The sequence below is a fragment of the Acomys minous genome, assembly GCF_964271855.1.
Source record: "Acomys minous genome assembly, chromosome: 6".
Classification (NCBI taxonomy): Eukaryota; Metazoa; Chordata; class Mammalia; order Rodentia; family Muridae; genus Acomys; species Acomys minous.
In genome coordinates this window covers 8,263,997-8,285,147 of record NC_140487.1, presented here as the reverse complement: position 1 = coordinate 8,285,147, position 21,151 = coordinate 8,263,997, and positions in this window count along the sequence as shown.

Sequence of the window (21,151 nt, the reverse complement as noted above, 5' to 3'; positions counted from 1 at the left end):
AGACCAGAGATATCACAATGTGAAGAGGTCAGTATAGAAATACAAGCCACAATTCCCAGGACCATTTGATACCACCATAAACCAAAACAAGCACCAGAGATACTATCGCATCTGATGCACAGAAGAAAGATTTCAATTCTGAGGTTATGAAAATAATAGCTGTATTAAAGAAGGAAAATAAATCCCTCAAACTAGAACAGTAAAACACAAAGAAAGAGATGAAAGAATTGAACAAATCATTTAAAGTTAATGAAAGACAGGAAACTACAATCAGACAGGAGAAAGAAATGAATAAAAGGGTTCAAAACCTAAAAATAGAGATAGAAGTGATGAAGAAAACACAATCTGAGATAATCCTGGGAATAGATAGAGACTACAGACACATCACCAACAGAATGTAAGAGGTGGAAGGCAGAATCTCAGGGGTAGAAGATGTGACTGAAGAAATCTACACAACAGTCACAGAAAATGTTAAACTTGAAAAGCTCCCGACACAGACCACACAAGAAATCTGGGAGACTATGGAATACTAAACTTAAGAATAATAGGAATAGAAGAAAAGGAAGCCTCCCAGCTCCAAGGCTCAGAAAATATTTTCAATAAAATTATAGAAGAAAACTTCCTTAACCTAGAGAAAGAAATGCCCATACATATACAAGAAGCCTACAGAACTCCAAATAGATTGGACCAGAGAAGAAAATCCTCCTGCCACAAAATAATCAAAACACTAAATGTACAGAACAAAGAAAGAATATTAAAAGCTGCAAAAAAATAAAAAATAAAAGTCCAAGTAAACATATAAAGGAAAACCTATCAGTATTACACAGAGACTATGAAATCCATAAGGGCCTAGATGGAAGTCATGCAGACACTAAGAGACTATGACTGCCAATCCAGACTATTATACCCAGCAAAACTTTCAATCACAGTACATGGAGAAAACAAGAAAAAATTCTGTCGGTATTTTATCACACCAACTTAGAAGAAGATGTTAGAGGCAAGGGGGTGTGATGATTCAGAACTCAATTCTCTTAGGAAACCAAACCAGTTTGAATTAATATTATTTGAATTAATATTATTTGATATATTATTTATATATCTTTAAGAAGAATATATAAGTTTCCTTACCTCCATGTGTAATCCCGTGAAATGAAAATAATGACAAATGTTTTTTGAAGTGGCACTGGGAAATATGCAGAGATGTTTAGTAAATAACAGCATCTCAGGAATCAAAACAACTGCACAAATATTTGTAAAGAATATCTCTAGTTGTCAATATTAGCTAAAAATAAAAGTAATATGGATTTAACAAAATATTTTGATGTTTACATTCAATAAACTTACATGTTATAACTGATAAGTCTAAATAATATGTAAAACATTATTGTTTTAGTTAAAATGAAACTTTAATGTCCAAAAATAAATAGTAATATAACCAGTACGCTTTAGACAAAGGTTAATTCTAAAGGAATTAATTATCATAATTATTTTCCTATACTTTAATTGTTATGACACAATTTTAAAACTCTATATTTTAAACTGCAATAAATTTATCATTCAAACAAGAACAATTGAGATAAAATTACTGATAGCAACTAGCAGGTATTAATTTGCTATTCAGAGATGAAATGTGAATGAATAAAAATAGTTATGCTATCTACAGAATCCTACATCCTTGTCCATAATTACTTGTAAAAGGTAAAAAAAAATGATTTTTAAAAAATAAATCCTTTTTGTCTGAATTTGGACATCAAATATTCTTAGTTTTATTGTTTTATTTATTTATTTATTTATTTATTTATTATCCTTTTCTCATATACTACATCCTGAACATGTCCCCCTCTTCCTTATCCTCCCTCTTTCCTTCTCCTCCAGATGCATCCACTCAGAACAGAGCAGGCCTCCCAGCAAGTCATGATTATTATAAAGTTACACGTAGTGAAGTTGCTTTTCTTTTGCTTTTATATAAAGGGGAGATGGAAAGTAAGCAGAGGAATGTTCAAAGAGAACTCTAGTTCTTCTCTTCATTTAAAAGTTTCCATTTATTTTTTTTATTAATTTATTAGTATTACATCTCAATTGTTAGCCCTTCCCCTGTTTCCTCCCATTCTTCTCTCCCTCCCACTTCCCCCTTTCTCCCCTCCCCTATGTCTGTGATTGAGGGAGACCTCTTCCCCCTATATATGCTCTTAGAATATCGAGTTTCTTCTTGGTAACTTGCTATCCTTCCTCTGAATGCCGCCAGGCCTCCCCATCCAGGGGACCTGGTCAGAAAAGGGGCACCAGAGTTCGTGTGGGAGTCAGAACTCACTCTCCACTCAACAGTGGAGAATATCATGTTCATCAGCTAGGTCTTGGTAGGGGTTCAAAGTTTACTGCCTATATTCTCCTTGGCTGGTGCCTTAGTTTGATAAAAAAGTTTCCATTTATTTTTAAGAGTGTGTGTATTGAGAAGGCATGCATGTCATGGACCACTTATGGATATTAGAGGTCAACCTTTGGGAATTGGTTATCTTCTATCTTATGGGTCCCTGCAATGAAATGCTGAGCATAGCTGAGTAACAGACACTGGAGATTACTCCCTAGGCCTTATGTTCATTTTAAATTTCCGTTCATCTGCAGCTCTCAAAATAAATATCTTTTGATCTGGCAGATCTCTGTGCTAGACATAGAATATTAGAGGGAGTTCTCAGAGCTTCTGGGATTCATTAGGACCAATAACCTCATACATAATCCTCTGCCCTTACCACATTTCTAATATAGAAGACAACATGAGTAGCATTTGGGTCCCAAAATATTTTGTAAAGGGAACAATTGTTGGTTAAATCATGACCTCAGAGATAGAACTTCCCTCACTTTTCTGATTGTGATGGTTTGAGTGACAATGTCAATAGACTCGCATATTTGAAGTTTGGTTTCTCAGATGCTGCACTGCTGAGGGAAGATTAGAATGTAAAACCTTGTTGGAGGAGGTGTGTCACATGGGGGTAGCCTCTGAGGTTTCAGAAGCTCATAAAAGCCAAATCTAGCTCTATCTGCCTACTGCAAGCATTTGTAAGTATAAGACAAAGCCATTAGGTCATATGTAAACTTCTTTTTAATAAAAGTGTAATAAAATCACATATCACAGTTTAAAATTATGTTCAGCGTTTAACCTCTCAGTTTTCAACCTAATCCTCCTATCACTTTTGGTCTGTCTCATGACAGGTCTCTGATCTTTAACCAGGTAAGGAATTAGGGAGGCTCTGTTCTGCCCTTACAGGGTAAAATGGTGATCTTCCAGTGTTTGCATTCCTTCATTTAAATGAGCTACAGAGACCCAAATTCTCCCAGGGAACAACTCCAGCTAGGACAACTCAATTAACTTAAAGTGAAAGCCTGATGTCAGATCCATAAATCTACTAAGAGAGCATTAACACCACTTATTTGCAATATGGTAACACAAAGAAAAAATAACCTCCACCTTTTTATGGATGAAGCTTTTAAATAAGCTCCAACTAGGCTACCACAAGGTGGTAGAGGAAGCGATTGATCATGAAACTTTTGGTTGCTTCTACATTTGTTATACTCAATAAACAGTTTTTAAAATGTGCTTTATTTATTTTATAGTATCTGAATTCTATAAGAGGGTGAACTGTGCCACATATGCACCCATAAATGCGTACAAATTAGTAGCATATACATATATACACACACCAAACTAAAAATGCATTCAAAACCCCACTGTTACCTCATTATATCCTTCAATTGTTAAATTATAGTGGTATGTTTAGTGTTCTACATATACAGGATGGAGATTTAAGCAGCCATTAAAATTATGAAAATCATGGTATCTTCAGGAAAATGATACACATATAAATCATTATGGCAGCCCAAATAAAATAGACTCAAAACACATGCATACACACACACACACACACACACACACACACACACACACACACATGCACACACACACACATTTTATACATTGAGTTTTTAAAAAGCTATCTTATAACAGGGCTCCTAAAAAATAAATAGCCTAGTGCAATGTATGATTTTTTTTTCTGGAGTTGTTGGCCAGAAAGATCTCATAAATGCTGAAATATTTAAAGCTTTTGCCACTTTTCCTGTTGTCCTCCTAGACGTGATAGGAAGGCACTATGGCGTAAGACGCTGCATGGTGAGTCACAGAGCATGGAAAAATGAAGCTAGCACTGGCCAGGAAGCCACACCCTGAGCTCCTTAACGTTATATACTCTTCTTCGAAATGCTCTCTATGCTACCATGCCATGTGCTACACACACCTAGCTTAACTCTTAATGGCCCATTATTTCATTTTAGCTCACTATAGTACTTGGATGTACAATTAAGAAAATATTTATTATAAAAACAGGGTTCAGATAATGTAAGTTTAGAGTAGCAGTGATTTTAAAGCAGATTCAAATATTGCTCTTAAGGTCAATATGTCACATGGTTAAAAAAAAGACTTGAAATTAGAGGGGAATTCTAATTTATGGGCAAAATTGAAGACAGTGGGTAAGAGAGCACAATGTGACTAAAAATAGCTAAAGTTTACTGTAAAAATGTATGCAACATTCAAACATATAATTTTTAAAATATAGTGCAGTGTAGATGACTTCACTAAGTCTTAGAAACCTTTTAAATAAAAAATTTAATTTAACAACTAAATTTTAGAACCTTTAGACTCAAATAGATGTGCAGATGTTATGGGACAATCAGATTTTCTATGTTAATTTAGAGTAGTTCCCTGTGTTCATTTCTATGTTCTTTGGCATAAATACTTCCTACAATGAAACAACCAGTATCAGTAGACTGGAAAACTGCTAACAATTCAGATAGCCTTGCATTTTGCTTCAAGTCTTTTTTTTTTTTCTTTCCCCTATCTCAGAGTGCAATGTGCGATACTAGGCTGTTCAGTAATCTTTCTCACAGGCTCCTTCCTCTGCTAATTCTCAGACTGTCTTACATTTTCATCACACATCCATTCTTTTATCTCAGTGTGCATTTCATTTGATAATCTCCCATCTCATAAATTAAATTTTCAAATTAACATAATTATGTTTCCACACTTTCTTCTATAATGTTTTAAGGATTTCAACAAATAAATACTGTCTGTCATCATCCATTATTAATCATAAAAAAGGAATTCCTTGCCAGAATAATTTCTACCTTTCCAGAATGTTCAATAAAAGTAAATAGCTTTCACTTTTTCAGATGAACTTCTGTCTTTAATCTATATACAAGTAAAGTTCATATATAATTTTGTATTTTGGAAGCTCATTCTTTTTTAATTCTGAAGAACATACAATTGTTTTAGTGTTCCAGAGCTTATCTATCTTTTAACATAGAAAGGACATTTTTATTTAATTCAATTATGGGTAATTAATAATATGCCTGTGAGAGTCTGAAGAGTGATACTTAAAACATAATTGACTGGCCATCATCATGGTTTCTACTTTCTAGAAGAATCTGATTTCGATATGTTTTTTGGTTGTAAAAATGGTCATTAAATATAAGAGATGACTTTTATATAGGATCATAAATTTAAGTTTTAACAATCATAAAGTTTAAAACACCAGTTTTAATGAAGTTAAAAAGTTCTTAAGTTCTACTCATTTTTTCATTTGACAAAATGTGTGAATTTGTTGCTTATCACTTGTTTTTAAAATGTTTCCATATTACTGACTAGCTAAATGAAATTTATTAACATTTTAGTTTTATCATTTTTATTGAACTGAAAAATTCAAATGTCACATTGTGTCTTCTGCTTGATTTTTCATTAACCAAAGTGTTTATATGTCTGTTTGTTTATTGAAATATTTTAAAATATTTAGAGGATAGCAATACAATGTTGCTTCTGTCACTTTGTTCTGTTTAGATCTATGCATAATTACTTTCAAATTTGTAATAGTATTTAATTTCATTTTTTCATTACTTTAAATTATTTTAAAACTATTGGCATAGAATTACTCAAAATATTTCCAGTTACCATTTTAATATAAAGATAAAATACTTTGATGTTGCAATAAAGATATATATATGATAAGGATTTTTTAAAAAGAAAATCAATTACCATGAGCATTTCCTAACCATTGCACAATTTAAATAAGTGATTGCTCCTCTTAAAATGGGTCAATCCAAAGTTAAAAATCTTAACTTTGAATCTAAAACTTGAAACAAGAAAGCTGCCTTTATTTATGCACTTTCTTCTCCAGTGATGTTACATAAAGCTGACCTTTACTTCCCCTTTCTATTTGTTACATAAATTAAATAATAAGAATAATATGCAGGTAAAGTCTAGCAATGGATCGCTGTATTCTCTGGGGAAAGCTGAAAGCTTTTATTTTATTACAATTTTCCATAGCTCTGCAGTTTAAGCGATGGCAGGCAATGATGCAGATGGATCAAGTCAGTAGGAAGCAGTCAAGAGCCATTCTGCTCAAGAAAATAAGTGCCTGTCTCATGGTTCTACTTTTAGTATTTAAGTTGTTTCCTAGTCCCCTTGCTTAAGTATTTTTTGAAATTCATTTCTACTGTATGAACTTTCACTTCTTTTTAGAAGCAACCAGCATGTTTTGATTCCCTTGATGAAACTGTTTATTGAAGAAATTAAACTGCCCAACAGTCAATAAAAGCTTTTGTGGTTTTAGTTTTCTGATTTTGGTTGTATTAGGTTGTTTCATTTGAAAAGTGTAGGTTCATAGATGAATACAAAGTTATGTATCCTGTGATAAAAATAGACTAGAAATTGACAGGATCATGATTTGATCAGCTAACAATTAACTTCTATTGCGTAATTATCTATCCAAAGAGGCCTGTAATAGCACTTTCAAAGTACTGGGAGTAAACCTTATACTATAATTCAGTTGTATGGGTACAGTACTTCCTATTAGAGTAGAAATATATATAATGTGTGAAGAATAATCTTAAATTTAAATTCTTTTCCAATGCATTAAGATTAAACTTATTTTGAATCAATATACAAAATCATATATCAGTGAATTAAAAATAACCTTGTGAGTAACAATTAAGGCATTAAGTTGAGGAGAATATTCAATAATCTATCTTTTGTCCTATCATCCCTAGATATATCTAGTCTGATTTTACCACAAGAATATACATCCTAGGTTTAACAGATAGATATGATTCTATAGATAGATAAGGTAAAATACATAAGGTCTTCAAAAACCTCAGAGACCTACAAAATATGACATTTAAAGATGTTTAGTTATTTTAACGATTCTCTGATATTGAGACAGGTTAACTACTGGCAGCACCCAGCCTACCTCAAAGAAGACGATGAGTATCAGTGAACCTCCTTACAGAGATGGCTTCAAATGGGGCAAAGAAGCCATTGGGCAAATGTTCCAGTTTCTGCCACAGACAGAATTCTGTATAAAACTGGACAAGCTAGGATGCAGCTGGAGTCGATGGCCAGACTCTTCCAGTACAGTGTAAGCAAGTCCTGAATAGTTCCTGCCTCACCAATATGCCTGTCTAATATAATGGGCCAGAAGGCTGAAAATGATGTTCCAATGCTATGGAAAGTTTTGGGTGACTATTCAGGCAGCTAACTATCTCTGTTGTTTTCTCATTTTGGAAGCTGCTAACCTGTGCATCATGTCTACTCAGGTAATCGATTTTATTCCCTCGCTAGTCTCTGACAGTGTTGAAGACCAGATAGTTTAGTTTCACAATTAAGCATAGTTGTTTAGGGGTTAACATGTTTTTAGGTTTAGAAGGTGTTTTGAGTTGATAAAGATGACATATGATGGATATTGATTTGCAGTCAGAATGTGAGACACACTATGTTAGGAAAGATGTTTCCTAACATCTCAAGGCTGCCAAATACAAATAGCAAAAAACACTAAGAATGTAATATTTATATAATTCCTGATTGTTTTGGGTTCTTCTTGCTGTAGTTTATTGTATACATGTATAATGATATAAATTTATATGTTAAATAATAAGTTAAATAAAACATGTTATAAACAAAGTTATTTATCACAAAACTGATGGTTGGAATTGAGTGTTCAAAACAAATAATACAGTTTATTTCTGAACATTGAAATTTCTGAATTTGAAATATCTAAAGTTTCTGTTTAAAAATCTAAAATGTGCAAAAGCTCTAGACAAGTTTGGTTCTGCTTAATATATTTCAAAAACACACAAAAAACCTGGAAAAGTCACAAGTCTAGAAAGGAAGTGTTCCCTTTTCTTCAGAAAATGTATCAAAGCCAAAATCTGAAATATATAAAAGTTTCAGGTTGAGGATTCTACAATTCTGTGGAAATTAACGAACTGAAGGAGGTGAGTGATTAGTTAGATCTGAGTAGAAATGCCTTGCCCTCAGATGTATAGTAATTGTGCAACAATGACCAGGCCTATTAATTATGACATGTTAGGTATTGACTCTCATTGTTGCTTTGATTCAGTGAAAGATCATGCACATTTTCCCTAGATATTAACTTAATAAATTACTAGTTAACTACATGATTTAAGGAAAATCCTGCAATCACATGGAAACTGTACAATTCCCTTGTGATGTGATTCTCTGGAAAGGATGGAACACTATTAAAAGTATGTCTATCTTATAGGTACAACAATTGCTTAGTAATGAACTTATGGAGCCCTGAAGCACAAGAGAATGACCCTGGTGGCAATGCTGATGATGTGTTTAATGACTTCAGTTGAGTAGCTTTTAGAAAAGATAAACACACTGGGGGAATGTGCTTTAAAATGTACTAAGTAGGCATTTTCATTTACTGAATGCAGAATTTAATTTTATAGGATTATTGAAATCAATGTTTTAAAAGATAAAATGGTTAGGAAAGCCTAGACTTTCTCAGAATAAGATGTCCAAGGGGACAGTGTTTATTGCTAATAGATTTTAATTTCCTGCCTTTCCAAGTCTATTATATGCAAGGTTGCTTACCAAAGAAAATGTTTACTCAGAGCCCTTTTTATGTTCTTTCTAATGTCAGTGCTAAGTGCAATTAGCATCAAATAATCATAGCCAATGTCTTGAAGTCTAAGTTTTAAAACAATTAATTAGATTGGATTTAAGCTACCAATTAGAGGTAGAAGGTACTAACCAACAAGAAAATTCTAATACGTTAAGTAAGATAAGAAAAGTTGAAGTGATACATCTTTTATGGCATCAAAACAGATGACTCCATATTTTTTTCAGTCAAATTAAACATTACATCTTGTTGCTTCACTTTTTACACTTGCATATATTTTCACCTATGTAGATGCAATGCTCAGTGTGCTGTGTTAGTTTTCAGAATTTCAGGAAGGAATATGGCAAATGTAGTATGTATCTGATTTTACGACAGATTCTGATTCTAGATAAAGAATGACATGGTAATAAGATTCTATTCTTGATCTTCAAACTTCTATTTTAAAAGGTCTTGACGCTTAAGAGTTTCTAACAGAAGGAGAATCATTCGCTTTAAAAGCTAGGGTTACTGATAGAACCCCCATACTCTAAGAGAGGCCCCCACATGTGCATACCAACAGTAGCCACAAGTCTTAGAGGCTTCTAAGAAAGAATGTAGTCATGAGGCTATGAGTAGGGTATGCCTGAGGATGTACTGGAAGGTGGAGGCAGGGAACTGAGGGTAGAATGATCATATTTTGTTGTAAATATGCACGAGATGAGCAAGAATAAAGAAAACCTTTAAATGTATAGTGGAAACATATTAATAAACTACAGAAAGAAAGAAAACACTGAAGGTGTCAATGAGGTAGAAAATGAAACATTGGACCAACCGTTGAGCAGAAATGTCATCAAGTGGAGTGTCACATAAGTAGATATTACAGACAATCCAGGAAATGGGTATGAATGGCTGGATAGAAGAAGGTAATTCCCAAGCAGTTTTAACATGCTCATGAGCTCACGGGATCACTTATGTAAGTATTCACCATAAGGTTCTCACCTATGTTTGCAAAAGTGCAATGCTTTTCACTTTTAGTCTCTAAATGCAGAACATACAAAATTGGGCAAGTCTTGGAGTAGGATTACTCTGAAACTGAGGATGTATCTCAAGAGATAGCAGGAGCATTATAGGCTGTCTATCACATTCATACAGGTACAACGTGTCCTTTGATAAAAGGAACTTGGGCTAAACTTTATATACACAGATTACTTATGAAATTTCTCCAGGCAAGAACTGAAACAGGTGAAGAAGACATAGACCAAACTGACACATGTCAAGAATAGGAAGACATATATTTGGAACAAAAACACCACATAGGGTGAGAGATAAAGTATCACAGTGGTAATCAGTGACAAAGAGATGGCAAAGACAGAAATGTTGAACAAGGGACACAATTTCATTACTTTTAAATATATTATAAAGTGTAATTTTCAATATATTATAAAAGTAATAGCTAAAAATAATGTTGAAATAGGTCTCATCTCAAAAATCAAATGAACCAATAACAAAAAGCCTAGTATGTTAAGATTAGGAAACTGAATCATTGAAAAAATGGGTAAACTATGTGGATTTTACATTATTTTTTTAATGATGTCATCAACAGATAACCAAAGCAGTACTAGAAATCATACTGTCTGTAAAGAATAAAGATAAAATTATCTTATTGTCATTCCTGCAAATCAGATAATATGTGAAAAACTTCACTATGCTCCACTTACAAAAAAGAGTAAAAGTAAGAAAAGTGAATCAATTTGTAGTAAGTGACATGAAATAGGATCACGAAAATCCAGTTACTTGGACATCTCTGTCCGAATGCACACAATTAGTAAGTTTACAGTGTGAAAACCCACTACATCTTGTTCAAGTCTATCAATCTCACAATATCAGTTGGCCTGGGACCACACACATAAATTATGATCAGTGAAAAGTAATCTGACAATTCAACCCATATCTCAGCAAACATCAAAATATCTCAGTTATACTTTTGGACTTGGCAAACGTATACCATATCATTGTAGACTTAAAGACAATATATGGGATACTCTGAAAACTTATTTCTCAGGATGTAATCTTCCAGGTCAGTTCGAATCCAGTTCGCCCAAGTTCTATCTCTGAAGTGTAGTGTCCTCAGCAACAGGATACTTACCTTCAACATACAGAAGACAACCAGGGCAAGTGCTCTGGCATCTCATAGGTTCCCTTGGCTACCAACTACAAAGATAGCTTCCATACTTGCATCCAGGTGTGTTAGAGTGTCTATAGCTCTTGGAGTAAGAATTATCTATCAACTTGTGTGGTGTAATTCCATTTAAACTATGTCCCCCTTTTTAAAGCAATATAATTTATTACTGTTTTCTAAATACATACATCCACAAATGATGTAGTTCTCACTGTCTTATCCAAAACTCTTCATTTTACAAGACACAGAAATTACTACTACAAGGTCCACAACTGGTCAAATTTCAAATAAAATTCAAATTTGGTGTGCCTAACCCCTGTTGTTATATCACCAATATAATGTCTACACCTCAGCCTGGCAACACAAAGGAAGAAAGGGCCAAATGCTTCTACAAGCCAAGGAACTAGGTTACCTCCTTTTAGATAATGTCTTTCAGACATGACAACAATACTGTCTGCGAAACCTTAAGAATATAGTTACCTCCAAAATACCTGCATAATGAAATCACGAGTCACCAAGCCAATGTAAATAGCAAGTATTTCACAAGATGAAGGGTTATAGGCAACAATCAATAACTGCTCAAAGATAAAATCAGTCTCTCAGAGGGTCAGAGAGGCAAATGGATGGGGCCTTAACTTGTTATTAAGTGGAGACTGAGTCAAGTGCTGGAGGTGGATCCCAGGTGAACAACACATGAAATATCCTGGGTTTTGTATGAGGTCCTGTTACCATCCTTGCTTGCCCTCAGAGTTGGGTGACAGCATTTCATAATACAGGATGTAGGATGGTGGCTCTTATACAGAGACTCTTCACAAAGAACCCTGACCTTACTATGGGGTCCAGTAGAGAGACTGGTAGGACTTTCTCCACCTTCCCATCTCCTCCTCTCTTAAGTGGCATGACTGTTTAAAGCCACATTCTAGCAGATAACTTCCACTTCTGCATAACCCCATCACTGTCCAGTGAGAGAGTGTCTCCATTGACACACTAAGCATAGCACATGGCCCCATGAGCCTTCCCATAGCTCTCCAAGATTCTTACTTGGTGTTCTTCCTTCCCATACAGTCTCCTTGGCCTCTCACTCACCAAAGAGTACCTTGATGTGCCAAACAGCCTCAGGGGCTGAATGGGCAATCTTCTGTAACCAAACAAGGCTTCCAGTGGTGGTACTGGAACACCAACGCAGCCAAAAAACCCACAACCCACAACCTGTCTTACCTGCAAGGTGCACAAAAGCAATGGAGGCTAAGAGCTTGTGAGAGTTGTCAACCAATAACTGTTCTAATTTGAGGCCCAAGCTGTAAGAAGGAGTCCATGATCTACACAGCAGGAAGGCTATACTCATAGGATTGGTGTCTAGTTGTCATCAGACAGGTTTTCTCCAGCAACTGATACGAACAGATGCAAGATTTGTAGCATCTATTAGGTAGAGCCTAGGAAACTCTCTAGAAGATGGGGAGGAAAGACTGTAGAAACCAGAGAGGTCAAGGACACCAGGAATCAACTACATAGAGGCCATAGGGGATCATAGAGACTGAAGAGGCAACTATGGAGCCTGCAAGGGTCTACACTATTTCTTCTGCATACATGCTGTGGCTGTTTAGCTTGGGGCTTTTGATGGCCTCCTAACAGTGGACTTGGGGGTGTCTCTGATTCTTTGGCCTGCTCGTGGGAACACTTTTCTCCTACTAAGTTGTCTCACCCAGTGTTAATATGTAGGTTTATGCCTAGTTTTATTACATCTTGTTAAGCTGTGGTCAGTTGATATCACTGGGAGGCCTGCTCTTTTTTTTGTTTTGTTTTGTTTTGTTTTGTTGTTTTGTTTTTAATCTTTTTTTTTGTTTCTTTTTTAAAATTTGTTTTGTTTTGTTTTTTATCTTTTTTTGTTTCTTTTTTTTTTAAAGATTTATTTATTATTACACATACAGTGCTCTGCTTGCATGTACTCCTGCAAGCCAGAAGATGGGGCCATATCACATTACAGATAGTTATGAGCCACCATGTGGTTGCTGGGAATTGAACTCAGGACCCTTGGAAGAGCAGACGGCGCTCTTAAACACTGAGCCATCTCTCCAGCCCGCCTGCTCTTCTTTGAAGGGACATGGAGGAGCAGTGGATGTGGTGGAGAGGGGAAGTGGGAGAGGATGCAATCAGGATGTAAAGTATGAGAGAATAGTGTATTTCAAAATAAAATATCAAGGATATTGCTACCTAAACAAGACTTGCACAGTGATACCAGGTTACATTCCAATGTATATGAGGGGAAAAAATCTAATAATGTCCTTCTCCAGATGGAAAGCTATAGGAGATTACTGGTTGCTAAGGGATGGAGAATCAGTCTTTTTCCAGGGGCAAGGTCAGGTTAACCAATTAAGCAGTCAGCCTTAAACACAAATGCATATGAGTAACACTAAGTGGCCTGAGCAGGCTGTGTTTGTATATGCATATGTATGTGTAACAATGATAATTAAAGAAATAGATGTATGGTTGTGATTGACAGTTTTGGGATCTTGAAGGGATTGGAGGAGGAGAGGATGGGTTGGAGATTGTGTAATTCCAGCACTAGTTTATGAAATTTTCAAAAATAATAATATAAAACAAAGGAAAAGAATTATTATTGAAGGAAATTTTGCTTTTTTTAATTATAGAAAAGGCAGTGTGTACAGAGTAAGCATTTACTACTTTTGGGAAATTTATTAATATGTTATTTTACTAAATAAACTTATCTCTCCAATTTTGTAATAATATATTCATTTTTACGGATTTTTTTCCAAGTAGGATCTGCATGTCTCTTTTAAAAGATATTTGCAGAACTAAAAATCTTGTCAGAAATACTATACTAGCAAAATGCCCCAAATAATAAAGAGCTACAAAATATTTTAATCCAAATCTGGTTTTACTTTTATAAATTGTGTCTTTTAATTTTGCTTTTTTATCAGCAGGTAAAATTTTGTTACGCTGTAAATTTTTTTATCAACAGTCCATCTCTATGATTTCATTCTATTTAAATAATAATGTCCTGTTATCAACATAATCATTTTTAAAGTTACCAATTACTGCAACAAATATGTTGGGGAGGTGTGCACATCATTTGACCAATAATATACACTTGGATCTTGACTAAGCTCCCCATCAAAAGCAGCATAGCTAGGTATGTTCCTGTATTAACCCAGTTTGCCAGTCTCTGTCCTTGGTGTCTGGGTTCCCACAGTTCTGAAGACTGGATCTGAGCCCATGAACACCAAACCCACACATTACCACTGGGAGCTATGGCCTCTATGCTGAAGATTCTATTTGAAATAATTATTTACATATGCAATTTTCCCATATTTGTATGATCCTTTTTTAAAACCCCTCCATTACACCTTCACTGCTCTGTTTTCTATAAAGAGATGCTTTCCAATGTAAAATTCAAATTTATTACAAAACATACCTTTTGTGATTACTATCATTAGTGTGCAAGTTGGAGCTTAGCACATACATCCAAACTTGAATCAGGTTTTTATATATATATCATGTCAGTTGCATCAATCTATTGAAAAGTCATTCCCATAAATGCCCTTGTCCTTTTCCTTTGATTAATCATTGCACATCTTTCAATATGACAAAACAAACTGAAAATAGTTCTTGCCATTCTATGAACACATCTTCAAAGAAGCTGAGAGGAGAAAAACACTAAATGTTAATTACAGGTTTTCTTTTATTAATCTTATTATGTTTTAGATTTATATATTTGTTGCTGTGTAGGGCACAAAGCATTTATAGATACTCCCTAATCTGAAATGGTCTTTTTCCTCTTCTCCTTTTCTGCCCTGTAATGGCAGGAGTACTGCACCTCTCTATATTATGGGAACTTAGTCTATCTACACCATCATCTACAGGTAGCTTTATACCACGGACCTTTTTATTTTAATTTATATTCTTTACATACTTTACATCCTGACTGCAGTTCACCATGCCTCTACTCCACCCACACCCCCTTCCTCTCTCCCCAGGTCTAGTCCTCCTCCATTTCCCGTAAAAAAAAAAAAAATCAGTCCTCCAAGAAATACTAACCAAACATGGTACAATAAATTACAATAAGATTAGGAACAAATCCTCATACAATGGCTGCACAAGGTAACCACTATGAAAAAAAAGGGGGTTCCAAGCTCAGAAAAAGAGTTAAAGACACCCTTACCCCTGTTGAAGGAGTCCCACTAGCACACCAACCTACACAACCATAACGTATATGCAGAAGACCTAGCTCACACTCACACGGGGTTTGTGATTGTCACTTCAGTCTCTGTGAGCCCCCCATGAGCCCTGGTTAGTTGATTCTGTGGGCTATGGTCTTGTGATGTCCTCAACCACTCTGGCTCTTCCTACTCTTTTTCAGGGTTCTCCTGGCTTTGCCTAGTGGAGCGCCACGTCTGCTTCTGTTGGCTGCTGCATGATGCCTCCTTGATCACAATTAGGCTAGGCTCCAATCTATGAGTATAGAAAATAAAATTATGAGTATTTCACTGGCTTCTTTTTTCTATTAGAATTTACTTCTATCCTGTGTCTCTGGGCTGAACAGCCTTATGTTCCTGGCCATCCATACAGTGTCAACCCTGGGACTCCCTCTTAAGGCATGAGCCTGATTATAGAACATGCCTCGTTCAGGCTTCATATCCCCCATTACTAAGAGAGTTCATTAGGTTAACCCTTGTAGATTCCATTGAGTTCCCACTTCACTAGGTTTTCACATATCCCCTGAGCGCACCCCAGTTCCAGTCATCTCCCCCAGTGCTCTCTTTCCAGCTCCCCTCAGTCCTCCTATTCATGTCCCATCCTGCCCCTAGAACACTCGTAAAATCTATTCTGTTTTCCACTTCCAGGAAGATTCATACATCCTTATAGATCTCTCATTATCTGGCCACACCGTGTCTGTTAATTGTAGCATGATTATTCTATACTTAACAGGTAACAACCACATAAGTGAACACACATGATGTTTGTCTTTTCATTTCTAGGAAACCTCATTTAGAATGATTTTTATAATATTCTAGCATACTCCTGTCATGAATATTATTTTAACTATCATAAAAGTGACATAGAAATTAATAATTGCATAAGCTTAATCTTGTATTTTTACTAAAATGGTGAGAGTAATATGTAATTATTGTTATCTAACATGAACTTAAGTGAATTTGTCTAATTATAACGCATAAACAAGTGAACTTTATATTTTATATTTCCATTACTTTATGTACCAGCTCTCATTCGTAGAAGTATTGGGACAAGAATCCCACATCTAAACATGTGATGCACAATTTATCTCACATGAGACTTAAGAACACATCAACTAGTAAGATTTATAACCTCATGGAGCATCTATGATATGATGGGGGATTTATTTACTGAAACATAATGGAAGATAAATAAGGAATAATAAAAGAAATTTAAATAGTCTATGTGAGCTTATAATATATTATTGTCCATCCAGAATTACATAAATGAGAGATGTTAATAAAGAACCTTCACTGAAGAATGATGAAAATATGATAAATCAGAGATTTTAATGCCATCAAAGGAAGTCTAGGGCACCAAAAGCTGGAGGGTATATGTGGTTCAGCACAGATTCACTCAGGTATTTAATATATTTGTAGAGGACCTCATTCATTGGAGAACAAATACATCAGAAAACATTCATGTTTTACACCACCTCAAACTGTCCATTTCAAAGTATTTTCTCAAAAATATGTGCTTCATAGAATGATCATAATATTTTATCTTCCTAATAATATTCCATAGGAATATATATATATTCTTGTATGAAATATCAGTAATGTAATTCTGTATCCTTGAGAGGAAGGTTAGCTTAGATCCCTTACTTTTATATTTATTTCTAGATTAGTCCCTTTTGTAGAGGAAGAAAAGAGAATAGAGTCCACCCATCTTAAACCTTCTTCTTAACATAGAAACAGTCACATCAACAATTAGAGACTAAAATAATTCATTCATTGGGTAAAGTTTAATAGCATAAGGTTACAGCATTACAGATCCAGGTGCAGCGCCTCCCATCAAGAGTACCTGTCCAATATAATATGATAATAGATTTTTCAATATCTTATTGATAACTATACAATATTTCTTCAATTAAGAACATGATTGTACAATGCATTTATATTAATCTTTAACAGCAGTGGAGGTAGCAAACAAAAAAAGCCCAAAATGAATTTTAAGAAACATTCCTGTAAAAGGAAGGTAAATTAAACAGAAAATATCACAAAATATCCCAAGAAATATAGAACAGAATGTATTATTATGAAAAAATGAAATGGGAGAAAATTAAAACATTTTGGCAATGTCTTTCTCTCTATGCATTATCAAAAACCTAAGAAGACAAATCTATATAATAATGAAACACATGCATGCACACATGATTGCACAAGTGTTGTGACATTTACAATCATATATTAATAATATGAATTAAATGTTAACTAAAAGTATTGCATTAACTCTATAATGAATGTTTTTGACTCACAGTTTAAAATTACACCTGTATCTTTATAGAATAGTGCTCCTTTGGGATACAGACCAGCTCCTTCCCTTACTATTTCTTGCTAATAATTTGGGGGAAAAAACCCTAAAGTATATAATGGAAATGTCATCTTTTGAGATAAGAGGTGAGGTGTCTCAAGGGTCTTGGGCTTTTTTCCTGTTCCTTTCCAGAACATAATTTCTTTTGGCACTCAGAAGTCCATGTGACCCTAGGAAATAATTCAAGGAAGATTGCTCAGGACCTATTTTCTGTGAGTCAAATTGGGTGCATGTAGTATAGACTACGTCTGCTGCACGAAGCTTGAGATTCTGGATCATACACACACAAAGCCTCCACTACTGTTGATCCTGAGGAGGCACTTCCTGTCTCTTGTTGCATATGAGGTTGCTTTGTTTCTAACACTCAAAGGAATTGGTAAGCAGCCACTGCACACTCTGCTCACACAATGGTAAAATAGAAAATATACCAAAGAGATGAGGAAAGAGGAAATTGAGGTTAGCACGACTTTATGTTGAGTCAGGAATAATCTGAAATTGAAGGTATGTGAATCCCAGTTAATATAATACATACGCTTCACCTAACTTCAAACTAAAGGTCCAGACCTTGAAAAGAACTCAACTGTAGTCATTTTAATAACAAAGTGCTGCATAGTCTGTTACGGCATATTATAGAGTATTATCTTGATTAAAGTCACAAAGCAAACAAGTAACTTGAAATCTAAGATAAAATAAATATTGTCAAAGAGGAATGAAAATGTAAACTTGCTATGCAGAGCTGACACTGGAAAGCATAGGAATTGGTTATTATAATCCAAATGAAAAGCTTAGTGACTTTCTCAAACCTCAAAAGGATATTCTGAGAGCACACTCACATGCGTGTGTATGCGTGCATGCGTGTGCACGCGCGCACACACACACAGACACACACACAAACAAACATTCTTTGTGAGTACGCAATTAGTCTAATTTGAACATTCCTCAGTGCAGACATATAAGTATTTAAAATTCATAATACATATGTACATAATACATACATTACTTACTTGTCAATAAAATATAATGAGATATTTGCAAATAGAAATCAATAAAAAATGATAGTGTGGAAAGCATATGCCCACATATAAGTTCTGAAGGACGCATCCCACAGGTGTTAACAGGAAGATGACACATTGTACTGGATAGAATTGTGGATTAGGGAGGAGAGTTGCAGATACTCCAGCTGGACTAGAAAGTCACGTAAATCCGGTTTGTAGCCGTTTTCTTCTAATTCTTCAGTTACTTGGAAAGGACAATAAGCCCTTCCATATTGACAGCAAGATGATGTCTAGTCCAAGTAGAATAAGGAAATTTAAATGTGCATTTCTATCTGTGTGTCCGAGACTACAGCAGAACTACTGGTGGGAAAAGTGAAAATCACTGATACATTGCTTCACACAGCTAAGAGTGGAACATTGTTAATCAAGTTTCTTCAGGGAATCAGAACTAATGTGTCTATCTTCCTTCCTTTCTATCTACCTATCTGTCTGTCTGTCTATCATCTGTTTATGTATAGTATTAATTTATATATCATAATTATATAGACATACTTTCCAAAATGGATATATGAACTACCTCACAGAGTCAGTGGCAGACTACACTTACAATGTTATGTCCATGTTGGAGATCCAGGGAAATCACTCAGAATACACACCCAAAACATCAGTACAGAGTGTTTTGCAGCCCAATCCTAAAGCCAATAGTCAGACAGTACCCTGGAGTGATCCAGATGCAAGTACATGCAAAAGTTGAAGAACCAGAAATCTGATGTTAATGATGAGATCAGCAGTAAATACATACTTTGCAAAAGAGGCAGATACATAGTAGCTGTCTCATCCGTTTGCCCTTTCAGTCCTGATATGTGGCTTAATCCATTTATTGAATAGGTCAATCAATATTCAGTCAATTTTCTGACATGCATGTGTTGAATTTCCTTTGTAACATCAGCAGAGACACACTCTGAAGTATGTTACCACTGTTTTGAACAACTCTTAATCCTGGTAAGTGGACAACCAGGTTAATTATCACACGAACATACCTAAACTCATTTAAATGAGGGAAATAGAAAACTGAAAAAGAATATCACAGTTTAGTATGAGGAAGGATCACAAGCAGGAAAAGATACTACTTAGCTATTACAGGATTAAAAGGAAATTTACAGCTGAACTGAAAAGATATACTGAGAAAACGCATAGGACAATCCAAGCACCAAGCAAACATTGGGGGAAACATGAGCCTCTCATGACTGAGAATAACAAAGCCACAATGAATGAGCCTGAAACAGACTCCCCGTCATAGGATGTGTTCTATCACACAAGAAGCAAACACAGTTATGCTTAAGTTGTAAAGGCATATAGATTCAAGGCAAGGATATGTGAAGAATGTCAGGACTGTGTCTCAAATTTATGCAGCTGATGAAATAAAAGAGAAGTCCTATCCATTTATAAGGCAACTTTCATGGAATGAAATAAATGTTCTTTCAGCATTTTTAAATGGACCATACAGAGCCTCTGTATATGTCTGGCCATTGAAAACTTGTAACACATATAATACTAATGAGTTACTGAAAGTCTTATTTTATTGAGCTTTATTTAAAGAGCCCTAATGGAAAGTTTAGGTACTATTTTCTTATTTTAAAAAATTACTGCTGCTCCAATTAAAGTGTTTCTGCTTGAGACTCTGGTAATCAATAGTCTCTAATTAAATTGTTCATGAAAGTTAGAAGAAAAACAAGATTGATTTTATCAAAGTAAGATACAGAATGTATTTCTTTTTACTTTGACAGTACAGTCATTCCTCACCTTCATATGAACTAAATTAAAGGTTAACATAGTATTGTGTAGAACACTTTGTTTTTAACAGCAAAATAATACAGTTCTTTAAAAAATGACTATTCCTATTCCCATGGTATAATATTCATGATCACAGTCCATTCACAAAAACTATACAATTGCTTTAAAACTTGAGATATTTCATTTTTTTCCAAAATGCTTTAAGCTTTTACCTAAAAAGCATTAGTTGTTTTGATTTTCACTATATTTTAGCATATGTTCTCATGTAGTGTAGGGTGCTGTAGAAATTACTATGTAACTAAAGATAACCTTGAGCTCCTGATCTCCTGTGTCCACTTTCAAGTACTAAACCTACAGACATGCTTGGTTCCCTTGAAAATATTTTTTTAATTTGTCATTTTACTTAATCTGATCCACTTCATTTTTTTCTTAAACCAATATAATTACTGTTTTCGCCATAAAAAAATATTGCCTCTCCTTTATTTTACTATTTTCACATCAATATATCATTTAAGAGAATGTGGCCATATTTAGCAAAAATGAGTAGTAATGGGGCTGGAGAGATGGCTCAGCCATTAAAGGCTAGGTTCACAACCAAAAATATAAGAGTAATAATGACTGTGAACATTTTCCCAAATCTACATTAACAGGAGATAATTAGATTGTTATAT